Raw genomic sequence first — 16,854 nt, forward strand, 5'->3', positions numbered from 1 at the left:
GACACTTTTGGTGCTATTTTGGGATTGAAAATGTACTGATTACTGTGTAAATGTGACTGGCAGTGAAGGGTTTAACCACTAGGGGATGCTGCAGGGGTTAAGTGTGTCCTAGGGAGTGATTCTAACTGTGTGGGTCTGGGCTACGTGTGACATGAGACTGATCACTGCTCCCGATTACAGGGAGCGGTGATCAGTGTCAGTGTCACTAGGCAGAACGGGGAAATGGTTGTTTACACCAGCATTTCCCCTTTCTTCCTCTCCATGAGACAATCGCTGGTATCCCCGTGGAAATCGAGTCTGTGGGATCCGCGATCACCCTCACGGAGCTTGCGGCGGGTGGGCGCGTGTGTGCATGCCCACAAAGCCGCGTCTTAAAGTGGTTGTATAGTCTTTTTTTTTTAACTTTTAATTACAGGTAAGCCTATAATAAGGCTTTCCTGTAGGTAAAAAAAAATCTCCTAAACCTGTACGGTTTAGGAGATATTCCCCTTGCTATGAGCCGCTGACTGCAGCAGCGCATGCGCACAGGGGATTCCCGGCTGAAGGCCTGGAAACTGCCGGACCTTGCTGGGTAAGAAATCTCCCACGCGCATGCGTGGGGAGTGATGACATTGCGGCTCCAGCCACTCACAGCGCTGGAACCGCGATACCCGGAAGACACGCCGAGGCAACATGACAGCTCCCTCGGCGTGGACCAGGTAAGATACCGACGCCTCGTTCTAAGGTAAGTATTTCATAATGAGCTAGTATGCGGTGCATACTAGCTCATTATGCCTTTTGCTTTACAGGGGTAAAAAAAAAAAAAATTTCTGCAGGTATATAACCGCTTTAAGGGGCAATGTACAGGTACGTTAATATGCCTGTACGTGCCCTTCTGCCAATGTATATTGGCGTGAGCCGGTCGGCAAGGGGTTAATTACACATGCAGCAAGCTTGGAGACCTTGGATACTTTGGTATAATCTTAACTTTAAAAAGTCAATAACATCATGTAACCACATTATTCTTGGCGCATTTCTTTCTCTTTAGTACTGTTTTGCATCTAGTTCTGTTCTATTTATATGGCATTGGTCTGACAACCACTTTGCGAACTCTTGTTTTATGTACTGCTCCTCAAATTCCTTGGACTCCATTTGAAGTTTTACACCATCTTTGCAAATTGTATTCTGATATTAGAAATCTGTGAACATAGTCAGCCTGCTATTTTCTTTTAATATGTAGCCACTATATTTTTTAACATGCCACAATTGGTATGTCCTGTATACTTATATGAAAATTCCAATAAAAATGTCCAACTGAAGAAAGCCTGAGAGCTTGGAATCTTTCCTCTCTCTTTTGAAAGTAATTCTGCAATCAAAATATATAATTTTTTTAGCAATCAGGTAATCAGACTGGTACCTTCATAAGCATTTCTTTATTTTAATTTATGAATAGATGTACTAGACTATAGCATATCATTGCCAGTAAAGTATTATTGATACTACATAAATATGGGAAATTATTTAATCATTTTATATAATATTAACAGCTTCAAATTTGTTGTTTTCTTTATACATTATTTTTAACCTATTTATCAATATTTTTGAAGGAGTTGGGAGTCAGAAAATGACATTTGATTAGCAAGATTTCAAGATGTAGAAACATATCATAGTAAGACCCCTTTCACACTGAGGCATTTTTAAGCGCTTTTGGGCTAAAAATAGCACCTGTAAAGTGCCTGAAAAACGGCTCCCCTGCAGTCTCAGTGTGAAAGCCCTTGGGGAGGTGATGCGCTGGCAGGACATTAAAAAAACTCCTGCAAGCAGCATCTTTGGAGTGGGGATGGATCAGTGTATACACCGATCCTAAAGCACCCCTGCCTATTGAAATGAATGAGCAGCGCCGCCAAACCGCCGGCAAAACGCCGCTGCAGTGGCACTTTGCGGGTCGCTTTAACCCTTCTTCAGCCACTAGCAAGGGTTAAAAGCACCCCGATATCGGCCAAAAACCTCAGAAAAAACGACAGTAAAGCGCCCCTAAAAATAACGGTGCTTTACCACTGATGCCCCAGTGTGAAAGCAGCCTAATGGCAGATAAAAGACCACATGGTCCATTGAGTCTGCTTAATTTTTTTATTTATTTATCCTTTTTTCTGCCTGAGTATAGATCTATGTTTGTCCCAAGCATATTTGAATCCACCCACTGTTTACTAACTCACTACCTCTGCTGGAAGTCTATTTTAAGCATCAGATACTCTTTTGGTAAAATAATACTTTCTAAGATTAGTTTTGAACTTTCCCCCTGCTGGTTTCAGGTCATGTCCCTGTATTCTTGATATTGGCTTCATAAATACTGCCCTCCCGAACCTTATTCACCTCATAGACGTAAAGTCTTATACTTTATTTATGTTCTCCACTGACAAAAAAGACTATTCTAAACTAAAAGCAAATTAAAACAAAGGCTTTAACAAACATTGCTACTTTAACTGCCTTATATTATTGAGTCTAAAAGAACACTTTGAACCAAGCAAAATACAAAGTGATAGCTCCTTTTTAGCAAGCTCTGAAACATTGTTTAACCTCCCTCAAGGGGTTTACAGTAGCTTCAGGCATACACTCACAATCACAATGTTAGCTTCTGTAATTACCTACAAAGACGGCCTGGAAACTGAAAAGCTATTTTGTGTACATATCCTGATTTTTTTATTTTCTTTCCAACAATTTTAAAACTGCTGTGTTTGTAACTGAACAGCTTTGGCAAAGCACATTACTATCCTAATGAGAATGTGCTGATTTAACCTAAGGTTTAGATTTTTTCAGTATTTAAACGATGAAGTTGATTCACTAAAGGAGTATAGCTTGCTCACTTTGTAAAGTGAATTTTCACTTAGCTCGGGAATTAGGTAAAACAAGTGAACATTTACTATGCAAAAAATATCCAACCATGTGAAAGGAAAATAAAAATAAATAATAAAAATCCAAAACTTTGATTTTTTCAAAACATTTGGATAATTGAAGTCAACACAACTTTAACTCATTCAATAAGCTAAGAGAATCTTCTCTTTATAAAGTGATTTTTTTCCTTGCAAAGTGAATTGCAGTGTTATACTTACCTGTCCCCACTCCAGTGAAATCTGCAATGTGCATCCTGTGTAGTTGATCTTTGGATTTGGGTCAAACAGAAATTCATCCTGAATTTTGAAATCCAAATTTGATCCACATTTTTTTATTCCAATCAAATTTTTGGTGGCCATGAGCACTTTCAGTGGACTTTTTGTCTATAAAAGAACCTACGAAAAAGAAAGCCTGTAGCAGTCAGTAAAAAGCTACATACTCTAATATGACCTCGATAATAGTGTGAAAAACAGTACAAATCTTTGAGCTCAAATGGTTTTCACTAAGAACTTCAACTGAAAATGGTCACCATTATTCCTTGACTATTGGAACTGTCATGGTAGCATTGGCTCTAGTAGAGAGAGAAGTGAAAAAGTGACCAAGGGGACAGCTATTTTGTAGAAGAAAACAAAGAGGTGGAAACACAAGAGCTGCAATATTTTTGCAGCACTAGCCCAGTATACCCGGTCATCCTGTTCCTGGACTCAGAACAAAGTCTCATAAGGAGTCAAAGCTGATTGGTAGCCAGAAGAAATTATATGAGATCTCAAGCTTCAGGATGTGTGAGACAGGGTGGCAACAAGACACAAAACAAAATTAAGTACAAAAAATGTGTTTAAATTGACCCTGTCGGTGGGTCAGCAAGATCATAAAAGCACCAACCTGTAAAGGAAACATCTTTACACATGGTTGTATACTAGCCAGTTTGCCCTTTGCTTGATTTTATCTGGCCCAATTCCTACCAATGACATCAATGATGGGGCACATTTCCTACCAAATGCACCAACAATGGGGCCCAATGACACTAATGATGGGGCACAATTCCTTCCAATGACCCCAGTGATGGGGCACTATTCCTCCCAATGACACCAAATATGGGGCACTCTTCCTCCCAATGACACCAATGATGGTGCGCAATTTCTACCACTGACACCAATGATGGGGGATTGCATACTCCCATTGATACTGGGACATTTTGTATTCCTAATGACCACAGTCTGGCCCCCTTAAAATCTGAAGAAAAGTAAACTGGCCCTTTGTTTAGAAAGTTTGGAGACCTCTGCTTTAGCAGATCTCTCAGCACTAATCCAAATCCACACTTATAGATGTGTGAAAGAGCTTGTCCTTTGCTGGATACTGTGGTTCCAACAACCCCTTCATTGCTATTGTGTCCTGTAGTGACAAGAGGACCATAGGAGTCCAATTGGATCAGCTCCATCAGCTCTGCTATATATTAGAGTTTTTGCAAACAGGCAATTGGATATGTATGAAAAGTAAAGATCTTCTACAAGCCATTACAATATTTTTATACTACAATTATTATAATTTGAGCTCTATAGATTAACTAAATTAATTGCATTGTTTTTTTGGCATGTCTTTGGATTTAAAGGCACCTAGGTGTCTGCTCTTTTACATGTTAGGAGTTTATTTTTTAAGTGGTAGAATCTTTAAAAAACACATATATATTTTCAGTTTTGAGAGGGCACTTACACTTTAACTACTTCAATACAGGCCACTTTTATCCCCTTCCTGCCCAGGCCATTTTTCAGCTTTCAATGAAGTTGCACTTTGAATTACAATTGTGTGGTCACGCAACACTGTAGCCAAATTATTTTTTAATAATTTTCTTTACATAAATAGAGCTTTCTTTTGGTGGTGTTTAATCATCGCTGTGTTTTTTATTTTTACTAAAAAAAAAAAAACTCCAACAATTTTGAAAAAAAAAGTTTTTCTTAGTTTCTGTCAGAAAATGTTGTAAATAAGTAATTTTTCTCCTTCATTGATGTATGCTGGTGAGGCTGCACTGATGGAAACTGATGAGGTAGCATTAAAGGGCACTGATAGGATGGCACTGATGAGGAGGCACTAATATGCAGCACTGATAGGTGGCACTGATATGCAACACTGATAAGCACTGATAAGCAGCACTGATGGACACTGATAGGTGGCACTGATGGACACTGATATGTGCCACTGACAGGCACTGATAGTGGGCAATGATGGACAGCACCGATGGGCGGCACTGATGGGCAGACACCGATGGGCACTGAAAGGCAGCACTGATTGGCATAGATTGGCCTCACTGAAGGGCACAGACTGGTGTCACTGATGGGCACAGACTGGTGTCACTGGTGTGTACAGAGTGGCACCACTAATGGGCACTGCTGGGGCTGCATTGTAATCAGGGCACTGATGGTCAGTGCCCTGATTACCTTTTCACATCTTCCCTGTGAGGAGATGCCACTGATTGGCTCTCCTCACCTCACACCCTGTCAGTGTGAGGCAAGGAGAGCCAATTAATGGCACTTCCTTGTTTACACGTGATTGGCTGTGATTGGACACAGCCGGTCACATGGACAAAGAGCCGCGGCAGCGGGCACACAATCTCGACTAAACTGGGCACTGTCATTTGACATCTCCCCAGAACGAGAGCCGCACCGCTCCACCGTCATTTGAAGGTAGCAGATAGGACATGAATAAGCACTCAGAGTAGTGTGAAACACATCTACCAGGCACTCTGCTCTTGTGGTGTCACTCTGGGATGTTATAATAAAGGATTTCGGTTTACAGTTGTGGTATACAGCCTATTCTTCTTTTTGTATCTGATTGCGGAGGCGAGCCGAGCACCCACCAGTACCATCAGGCTTCGCCATCTCACCTGGAGCGGTAAACCTTTTCTTGTCTTATCATCATTTGACAGTAGATAGGCAGCAAGTAGTTAAATCGTAATGTCTTACATATATTGACTACTAAAAAATAATATTTAACAGCTCTATTGCATTAGCACTATTGGTCACCACTGTCAAGCATCCCAAATAAAGTTTAATGTTTCTATCTTGGTTAAGCCACATTTTACTGAATTCCTCCAAATGAAGCTATAAAGCTATGCTTCACTTATCCTACTGATTTAATTAGAAAAGCTATTGAAAAAAAAAAACTAAACATTTCAGCTTGACAGAGAACAAGAAAAGAAAAAAAAACACTGTTCACTTCTCAATAAATGCAATGGATTAATAGATTTCAACTGGCAGTCTCTAGAAACCATTGAGTACATCTGAAGATGTGTGTTTCCAGTGCATAATCAAAATAGAAGATAAAACATTTATCTGCTTTTTAAAATATGTCAGTATTTTATTTTCTCATAGCATGTAGCTATACTTACTGTTTATATGTAAACATGTATTAAACAAAATGTGCTTTAGTTTGTGTTATTGGCATACACCATATATGAATAACATTCATTGGAAAACAATATGAAGGCGGTAAGAAATTGACAATGCATAAATATATCTAGATTACTACAGATTGTACATTCTAACAAGCAGGGCATTTCTTAAGAGTCAAGTTAGATGAAGAATGTGTATTAACTACTTCATCAAAAAAAGGTAAAACAAAGACAATGTTGGCATATGTTAGTAAAACTTTACATATTGCAACTACCTAGGGTATCCAGGTGAACAATACCTTGCTTTTTTCGGTATAAATGTGGCCTTCATTTGTTGGCAAATGGTAATTTTGTGATTTTTTTTCGTTTAGTATCAAAGGAAAACTGCATATTTCTTGACATTACAATGACCTACCACCAAAAAAGACCACCAAAATAATTTCTCTTACTTGTAACATTCCTGATGATACCATATATGTGTATATTATTTTGTATGTATTCATAGTAGAGCCAATAAACGTTAGTGTCCATTTTTCTTTTTTTTATTGAAAACAGACACTTTGGTTACTCTGACGCAATTTTTTTAAAATCCTGCTTAAAGCACACTGACCCTAACTTTTAACCCAGAATTTTGCTATGGGGGCACTTGTGCGTGCTCACTCCCGAGTGTAGCTCGGCCCCTCCCCTCACTCTCTCCCCACTGGCTGCAAGCCAATGGCTCCCACTGCTGCTTCTCAATCCAATGAGGAGAAAGAGAGAACTGAGGGAGCCGCTGCTCTTGTGCCCATTGCTGGTTTGAGATTGGGGTTAAGATAAGTATTTAGGGGGGCTGGAGGGGAGCTGCATGCAGAAGGAATGCATTAAGGTCAAAAACCTTCTTCCTGTAGAACCACTTTAAATCCTTCTAAAGATACAATAATATTGATTTTATAAAAACAGTACTTAAAGCTGTTTTTAATTCAGTCATTTTTAAGGGGGGATATGATCAACATGTACAAATACATAAGGGGTCCATGTTCCTTTACAAAAAAAACAGATCATGAGGCATTTACAAATATTCCACTTAAAATATTCAAAGGTAAAGCAGTTACCCCTGATTTTTTTTATCATTAAAAAAAACAAAGACTTCTTTATTTAGTGATTTCTAAGACATATGTTTATCACACACACATGCACAAACACACAGACAGAAAGAAAGATGTGTATTTGGACATTATAGAAATAAAAAGAGCTTTTACCTGTAGGGAAATATGTTTCTGTAATTGCCCTTTAAGATTAACTTCAATGAACCAGCAATGCATGTACTCACATGGTAGGAAAACCAGTGAGCCAACTGAATATTCAGCAAAGATTTACCCTGAAGACATATAAAAACAATACAAATGTCATGATGGTTTGAGTATCTCCTATCATCCAAGTCTTTGCTTTCAGCTGAACTTGAAACTACAAGATAATGTAAAGTATTTTCAATTATTGTTTTAGACACATGTGTAAAAGAGACTGGCATGGTGTAAATAATCTTATTGATACATGTTAATGTTTCCAAAATCTTGTTTTTATGTATAGTTTGTAATTATTATTGTACAGGATTTATATAGCGCCAACAGTTTGCACAGCGCTTTACAACATGAGGGCAGACAGTACAGTTTCAATACATTTCAATACAGGAGGAATCAGAGGGCCCTGCTCGTTAGAGCTTAATTATACAGTATATGTACCTCGAGAAAGTCAGAGTATGTAATACTGCTTTGCAGTGTTGCACCTATTTACTGCTCCTTCTCGCAATGCAAGTCTATGATTCAGCTAACTCTTTAAAAACAATGCAATCCCTGCGTAACTAACATATTATTGTGAACATTGCAAATCTGTTGGGCATTGTAGTAGCTAATAACCTCCTACTAATATACACAATTCTAAAAGTCTATATATTTAATACAATAATAAACATATGCAAATGGTTACATGTAAATATGTAAAAGTCAAATCAAAAAGTACTTTAAAGATGAATTCCAACTATGACAATGTATATATTTTTACACGGGTCCAATTTTGACCAATATAACTCTGTACATGCCATACCTGTAGGATTTCAGTGAAAGCTGAAAATCACTGTAGTAAGCAATGCTAATACAGTGTCCTCCACAACCTTCTGGGTTCCATACCGGGTGGCTGCCCTGCTGCATAGTGAACACAGAGAATTGCTTGCGCATCAGAGAACACTTTGCATTTTCTCAATGAATGCAAAGTGTTCTCTGATTGGATGAGGTGAAAGGCGGGGCTGTGAGGTAAAAATCCCCACCTCATTCAGAGAACACTTTGCATTTATTAAGAAAATGAAAAGTATTATTTGCATGGGTCATCCTGTGTCCTACAATGCACAAGTGCAGCCACTTGGCACTGGATCGGGCAACTAGTGCCAATCATTGTAGTAGTGGTGCCTACTGCAGTGATTTCAAGCTTCCACTTGAATCTCACAAGTATGTTACATACATACTTTCAAGCTGGAACAATTTAACTATTTAAACATTGCCATACCTGGAATCCGGCTTTTAGGTTAACACTGGTTAACCACTTCAGCCCCGGAAGGATTTACCCCCTTCCTGACCGGAGCACTTTTTACAATTTGGTACTGCGTCGCTTTAACTTCTAATTGCGCAGTCATGCAATGCTGTACCCAGACGAAATTTGCGTCCTTTTCTTCCAACAAATAGAGCTTTCTTTTTATGGTATTTGATCACCTCTGCTGTTTTTATTTTTTGCGCTATAAATGGAAAAAGACCGAAAATTTTGAAAAAAATGTATATTTTCTACTTTTTGTTATAAAAAAAATCCAATAAACTCAATTTTAGTCATACATTTAGGCCAAAATGTATTCGGCCACATGTCTTTGGTAAAAAATGTCAATAAGTGTATATTTATTGGTTTGCACAAAAGTTATAGCGCCTACAAACTAGGGTACATTTTCTGGAATTTAAACAGCCTTTAATTTATGACTGCCTATGTCATTTCTTGAGGTGCTAAAATGGCAGGGTAGTACAACCCCCCCCCAAATGACCCCATTTTGGAAAGTAGACATCCCAAGGAAATTGCTGAGAGGCATGTTGAGCCCATTGAATATTAATTTTTTTTGTCCCAAGTGATTGAATAATGACAAAAAAAAAAAAATTTACAAAAAGCTGTCACTAAATGATATATTGCTCACACAGGCCATGGGCATATGTGGAATTGCACCCCAAAATACATTCAGCTGCTTTTCCTGATTACGAGGATACCACATGTGTGGGACTTTTTGGGAGCCTAGCCGCGTACGGGGCCCCGAAAACCAATCACCGCCTTCAGGATTTCTAAGGGCGTACATTTTTGATTTCACTCCTCACTACCTATCACAGTTTTGAAGGCTATAAAATGCCCAGATGGCACACACCCCCAAATGACCCATTTTGGAAAGTAGACACCCCAAGCTATTTGCTGAGAGGCATGTTGAGTCTATGGAATATTTTATATTTTGACACAAATTGCGGGAATGTGACAAAATTTTTTTTTTTTTTTGCACAAAGTTGTCACTAAATGATATATTGCTCACACGGGCCATGGGCATATGTGGAATTGCACCCCAAAATACATTTAGCTGCTTCTCCTGAGTGCGGGGATACCACATGTGTGGGACTTTTTGGGAGCCGGCGCCACGTACGGGGCTCTGAAAACCAATCACCGCCTTCAGGATTTCTAAGGGCGTAAATTTTTGATTTCACTCTTCACTGCCTATCACAGTTTTGGAGGCCATGGAATGTCCAGATGGCACAAACCCCCCCAAATGACCCCATTTTGGAAAGTAGACACCCCAAGCTATTTGCTGAGAGGCATGGTGAGTATTTTGAAGCTCTCATTTGTTTTTGAAAATGAAGAAAGACAAGGAAAAACATTTTTTTTTCTTTTTTCAATTTTCAAAACTTTGTGACAAAAAGTGAGGTCTGCAAAATACTCACTATACCTCTCATCAAATAGCTTGGGGTGTCTACTTTCCAAAATAGGGTCATTTGGGGGGGTTTTGTGCCACCTGGACATTCCATGGCCTCCGAAACTGTGATAGGCAGTGAAGAGTGAAATCAAAAATTTACGCCCTTAGAAAGCCTGAAGGCGGTGCTTGGTTTTCGGGGTCCCGTACATGGCTAGGCTCCCAAAAAGTCTCACACATGTGGTATCCCCGAACTCAGGAGAAGCAACAGAATGTATTTTGGGGTGTAATGTCACATATTCCCACGGCATGTTTGAGCAATATATCATTTAGTGACAACTTTGTGCAAAAAAAAAATTGTCTTTTTCCCGCAACTTGTGTCACAATATAAAATATTCCATGGACTCGACATGTCTCTCAGCAAATAGCTTGGGGTGTCTACTTTCCAAAATGGGGTCATTTGGGGGGGTTTGAACTGTCCTGGCATTTTATGCACAACATTTAGAAGCTTATGTCACACATCACCCACTCTTCTAACCACTTGAAGACAAAGCCCTTTCTGACACTTTTTACATGAAAAAATTATTTTTTTTTGCAAGAAAATTACTTTGAACCCCAAATATATATTTTTTTAAAGCAAATACATTACAGATTAAAATGGTGGGTGTTTCATTTTTTTTTTCACACAGTATTTGCGCAGCGATTTTTCAAACGCATTTTTTGGGGAAAAACACACACTTTTTTCAATTTTAATGCACTAAAACACACTATATTGCCCAAAAGTTTGATGAAATAAAAAAGACGATCTTAGGCCAAGTACATGGATACCAAACATGACATGCTTTAAAATTGCGCACAAACGCGCAGTGGCGACAAACTAAATACATTTTTAAAAGCCTTTAAAAGCCTTTACAGGTTACCACTTTAGATTTACAGAGGACGTCTACTGCTAAAATTACTGCCCTCGATCTGACCTTCGCGGTGATACCTCACATGCATGGTGCAATTGCTGTTTACATTTGACGCCAGACCGACGATTGCGTTCGCCTTTGGGTGAGAGCAGGGGGGGACAGGGGTGCTTTTTTTTTTTTTCCTTTATTATTTTTTTGCTTTTTTATCTTATTTTTAAACTGTTCCTTTCATTTTTATTTTTTTTTAATCATTTTTATTGTTATCTCAGGGAATGTAAATATCCCCTATGACAGCAATAGGTAGTGACATGTACTCTTTTTTAAAAAAATTGGGGTCTCTCCTCTGCCCTCAAAGCATCTGACCACACCAAGATCAGTGTGATAAAATGCCTTCCCAGTTTCCCAATGGCGCTGTTTACATCCGGCGAAATCTAAGTCATGAAATGTTCGTAGCGTCCGGTTTCTTAGGCCATAGAGATGTTTGGAGCCACTTTGGTCTCTGATCAGCTCTATGGTCAGCTGGCTGAATCACCGGCTGCATTCTCGGGTTCCCTGTTGGAACAGGAGAGCCAGAGAAAAACATGGAAGACGGCGGGGGGGGGCATTCCCTCCCACTGCTTGTAAAAGCAGTCTAGAGGCTAATTAGCCTCTAGGATTGCTTTTACATGAAAGCCGACCACTGGCTGAAAAGAATGATACCAAGATGATACCTAAACCTGCAGGCATCATTCTGGTATAACCACTCAAAGTCCAGCAACATACCAATATGTTGCTGGTCCTTCTTGGGCATATATTGTAATCTTTTTTTTTCATGCAGCCCGTAGGCTGAACGAAAAAAAGAGATTGATCGGTGGGGATGCCCACCATTAGAATACCTCCCTTCATCCACCCACTTCTAATGATGGGCATAATGCACCGTTTATATATGCCGAAGCATGGGGGCATCCTCCCGCAAAAGGTAGGAGCAAATCGCTCCTCCGCCCCTGCTGCCCCCATGCTTTGGCATATATCACCTCCGCTGGAGTCACGGCTTTATATATCGTGGGAGCAAACGTTGTTGCTGTCAAGATAAATAAATCCACACTGCAGCTGAATGGCGTACCTGAAAACAAAAAAATGGTTAACAATAAAACACAGTAAACGGTAAAGTATAAAAAATTGCATACCTGAAAAGCAAACATGATAAAACATAATAACAATAAAACATTGCAGAATAGAATACAGTAAAAAAGAGCAGAACAATAGAGAGAGAATAGAGAGAGAGAGAACAATAAAACGACAGCTATTTTTTTATTTTATATATATATATATATATATATATATATATATATATATTTTTTTTTTTTTTTTTGTTTGCACTTTTTTTGTAACTGTAACTTTTTTAACTGTAACCGGTTCCAGGTTCGGGTCTCTCAAAATGCGATGGCATCTTGGGAGACCCTGTGAAAGTGTGCCTAGTCTGTGCAATGCTGTACGCTAATACTCAACTAGTGTATGGTAGCGTTCAAAACATTCACCAATGCAAAGACCAGGATTGTAAGGACAGGAGGGACAATAATAGCGGGTGTCACACCTATATCCGCGCTTGCTGCAGACACAACATCTTTTTGGGGGGAGTTCGTTGGGTAGGGGTACTCGGGAGGACATAAAAAAATGCCTCTAATGCAGCCGACTGCATTTGGTTGGGGATGTGAATGGGGGAAGTATGGGTGCTGCAGAAGTGGTGGGTTCCCAATTAGGATTGGCAAATGCAGCAGGAAGGGCATTATGGGCACGACGGGCCTGTGTTTGTCTTCTTCTTGGTGGCAGCGGGACACTACTTGAGCTTGCCACCTCACCAGCTTCAACTGCACTTATGGGACTCGCCTCGTCACCACGTGTTACTGCAGTGCTGGTTTGACTACAACCGGGGTGTACTAGGCCGCTGGTGCTTGCCAGTTCACCAAAACGCTACCTAAAAAACTGTTAGCGATTGCAGGGATCAGGCCTGACTCTGCGAACGCTGCAGTTATGCGTTTAGTGTTTTGTAAGTGACAGTGATCGATCAGTACTGCACTTGGGTGGGCTGGGCTGGGCCGGGCGGAGGGGCAAAACGCAGGTGCTAGCAGGTATCTGGGCTGATCCCACTAACACTGCGTTTTTGGGAACCCTAAACTGTTGGGGACACTAGTATAGATCTGATCGGATCAGATATTGATCCGTTCAGATACTATACCACTAAGGGAGGTGTACGGTGCGTGGGTGTTAGCGCTATTGGCATTAACCTGACGCTGCCTGGGGCTGGTGCTTGCCAGTTCAACAAAACGCTACCAAAAAACTGTTAGCGATCGCAGGGATCAGGCCTGACTCTGCGAATGCTGCAATTATGCGTTTAGTGTTTTGTAAGTGTCAGTGATCGATCGATACTGCACTTGGGTGGGCTGTGCTGGGCTGGGCCGGGCAGAGGGGCAAAACGCAGGTGCTAGCAGGTATCTGGGCTGATCCCACTAACACTGCGTTTTTGGAAACCCTAAACTGCTGAGGACGCTAGTATAGATCTGATCGGATCAGATATTGATCTGTTCAGATACTATACCACTAAGGGAGGTGTATGCTGCGTGCATGGGTGTTAGCGGTACTGGCACTAACCTAACTCTGCCTGGGGCGACGCAGACCCTATCTGACTCTAAAACCTAAGTTATATCACCGCCGGGCGATCAGGGGGCTAAACCTTTATTCTGTACTAAACGGCGGGTGCCCTGACACTATAGGAAATAAACTAACTAACCAGCGTCATCTGTAACAGTTATACGGTGATCACTGGTGAAAGGGTTAACTAGGGGGCAATCAAGGGGTTAAAACATTTATTAGATAGTATATGGGGGTCTCTGTTGCTATAAAACACTGACGGCGAACCTAAATATTTATCTCCCTAACTAGCGTCACCAGTGACACTAATACAGCGATCAGAAAAATGATCTCTTAGTGACACTGGTGACGGGGGATAATCAAGGGGTTAAAACTTTATTAGGGGGGGTTAGGGGGGTACCCTAGACCTAAAGGGGGCTAACACTAACTGCCCTACCACACTAACTGTCACAAACTCACACCAATGCAGTAATCAGAATAAAAAAAAAACAAAACTGCTTGGTGTCAGTGTGAAGGGGGGTGATTGGGGGGTGATCAGGGGGTGATCGGGGGGTGATGGGGGGTGTACAGTATGCCTGGCGTGTTCTACTGTGTGTGTATGTGTTTGTGCACTCACTCGGATGTCTTCTCTCCTCGGCGCTGGAACGGAAAATACCGAGCCGAGGAGCAATGACATCACTTCCTCCGCTTCTGTTTACTATACAGAAGCAGAGGAAGCATTTCATTCGCCAGGAGCAATCGCGACGGGGGAGCCACGAATTAATGGCTTCCCCCTCACCTTTGATCGCCCCTGACAAGAATCCAACCGCCGCGGGCACTTGGGTGTCCTATCGGACCCCCTGCCCGCAGGAAGGCAAGGACGTACATGTAAGTCCTTTTGCCTGCCTGTGCTATTCTGCCGACGTACATCGTCGTTCGGCAGTCGGTAACTGGTTAAATATGTGCTTCCTGGGAATATACAGTGCCTTTAATCACTTGCTGTGTCATATACTGTGGGGCGGTGGCTCTCCTCTGTGAAATCACATACCTGTACATGATTTCAGTCCCCCGGGTCTGTGGCGTGCATGTGTGCCATCGGAGTCCTGCTCCCACTGTGCTGGAACATGCAGATCATTCCAGAGAAAGGCAGATTGCCGTTCTGTGACAAGGGAAGACAGAGATCTTGTGTTTCTGTTAAGCAGGAACACGAATCTCTGTCTTCCCACAGTTAAAGCATCCCCACACAGTTAGACAGCACTCCCTAGGGACACATTTTACCCTTTGATCATCCCTGATGTTAACCCCTTTGCTGCCAGTGTCATTAGTACATTGATAGTGCATATTTTTTAGCACAGATCACTGTATTAGTGTCATTGGTCCCCAAAAAAGTATAAAAAGTGTCACATAGTGTCTGATTTGTCTGCCACAATGTTGCAGTCCAGCTATAAGTCGCTGACCACCGCCATTATTAGCAAAAATAATAAGGAGGAGTCTATTAATGATGCTGGAGCTCTCACACACCGTAGTGCTCTGGGTCTCTGATCCCCTTCAATGGAATAGCCCTAGGCTGCCTATGCCTTATCCTGTCTTGGACCTGACCTAAACTCCCTGCCTGTGCTGTACCTCTCATGACCTGGTGTGAGCTGGGGTGACTGGACGTCCTTGAGTGGATCGTAGATCGTGGATGGAAGAGGTGACTCCTTCCAGTCTATCCCCATTCGGGCTGAGAGGTAAGTAGCTGTGTGAAGACGGAGGAGGACAGAGGGAACTCGGGGAGAGTGTGGAAGCGGGGCTGAGGTGGAGCAGAGGTCCCCCCTTCTCTTCCTTCAGCCTAAGCACAGTGAGTGGGGATCGCTGAGAGCTGGATAGCAGATGGCTGGCTGGATTCGGGGGTGATTGGAAAGAACAAGAGGGGGCGGAGGTTCTGGGGCACTCAGAGATAGCCGGAGAGAACTGGCGATAAACTGTTGGTGCTGTATATATAGTATACCAAGATCTATATGGTGTGGCCTGAGGAACTTGCATTTCTCTAAGTATCAGTTAGCAGCCACTGTGAAGACCTGACTCCCAGGAGGAACAGGACAAAGACAATATAAATATAAAGGTACTAAGATTCTAGAGAATAAAAGTCTACGGTGATTCTTGGTAATAAAAAAATAAAAATATATATAGACGGCGGAGAGAGAGAAAAATACTCACCACCCCACCACTGGTTCCTGTTTCAGTTCCTATATAGCCATACCCCTGGATAATCAGGACTAAAATATAGGCCCTCAAAAAAAAATGGGGGGGAAATAAATAAAAGGGGAAAACATTAGGGGGAAGTCGGCGAGAGGAGGAGCGGTGGTAAAATCACCCCATGCAAGTTTAAGCCCCAGCCCCGGCCCCATGAATAAATTTGTAATCCAAGGAGGGAATGTAAATAAGCAAACAGCAGAAAAACAACAAAGTACTAAAGGGCGACAAACGAAGTCTAAGGAAAAAAAAAGAATAAAAAGGCCAGAACAAAATATCTCTAGAAATAGGTACACTTTCAGAGTCCAGAATAGAACAAGATCTTGACCTAGACCTGGGGGCTGAAAAAGACGAGGAACAATGGAGGACAGCTCAACTGCCAACAAAAATAGATATGGAAGCTATATTTGTGGCCCCGGAAATTTCCCTAAAAACAGAAATGGAAATAATCCACAAAGATCTGGGTCACATGCTTACAAGAGTAGAGGAAGTGGGAAAAAAACAGACCACCACACAAACATAATAAAAGAACTAAAAGGAGAAATAAAATATTTAAAACCAGAACAACAGGAACAGGCTTTTAAGAGAACAGACATAGAAGGAAAAATGTAAGAATAAGAGGCCTTCCCGCATCCACCCAGATAGAAGAGTTAACAGAAATAATAAGGAAGATATCTAATCCAATACTCGGTAAAGAAGAAACAAACCCAATAAAAATCAAAAGAGCTCATAGAATAAGAAGACCAAAAGGAATTCCAATGGAAAGTCCAAGAGACATTATAGTGATATTCGATAATTGGGAGGAAAAAAATATGGGGAAACTTGGGGGGTAAGTCACCAATAAAATTTAAAAGACTATATAAATCTTTCAGGACCTTTCACAAGAAACC

At 41.1% G+C, this 16,854-nt stretch overlaps 1 protein-coding gene across 5 annotated transcripts in view; it reads right to left on the reverse strand.

The window, feature by feature from the left end:
- Positions 1-16,854, reverse strand: part of LOC141144826 (cadherin-10-like) — an 881,011-nt gene that overhangs the window by 753,780 nt on the left and 110,377 nt on the right. The window contains exon 2 of one of the 5 annotated variants that reach the window (XM_073630882.1): positions 7,495-7,613. The exons of the other annotated variants lie outside the window; for them this stretch is intronic. The gene's annotated coding sequence lies outside the window, so the exon portion shown is untranslated. The remainder of the gene's footprint in view (positions 1-7,494; positions 7,614-16,854) is intronic. 5 annotated transcript variants of the gene reach the window in all.

The sequence above is a fragment of the Aquarana catesbeiana genome, linkage group LG05, assembly GCF_042186555.1.
Source record: "Aquarana catesbeiana isolate 2022-GZ linkage group LG05, ASM4218655v1, whole genome shotgun sequence".
Lineage (NCBI taxonomy): Eukaryota > Metazoa > Chordata > Amphibia > Anura > Ranidae > Aquarana > Aquarana catesbeiana.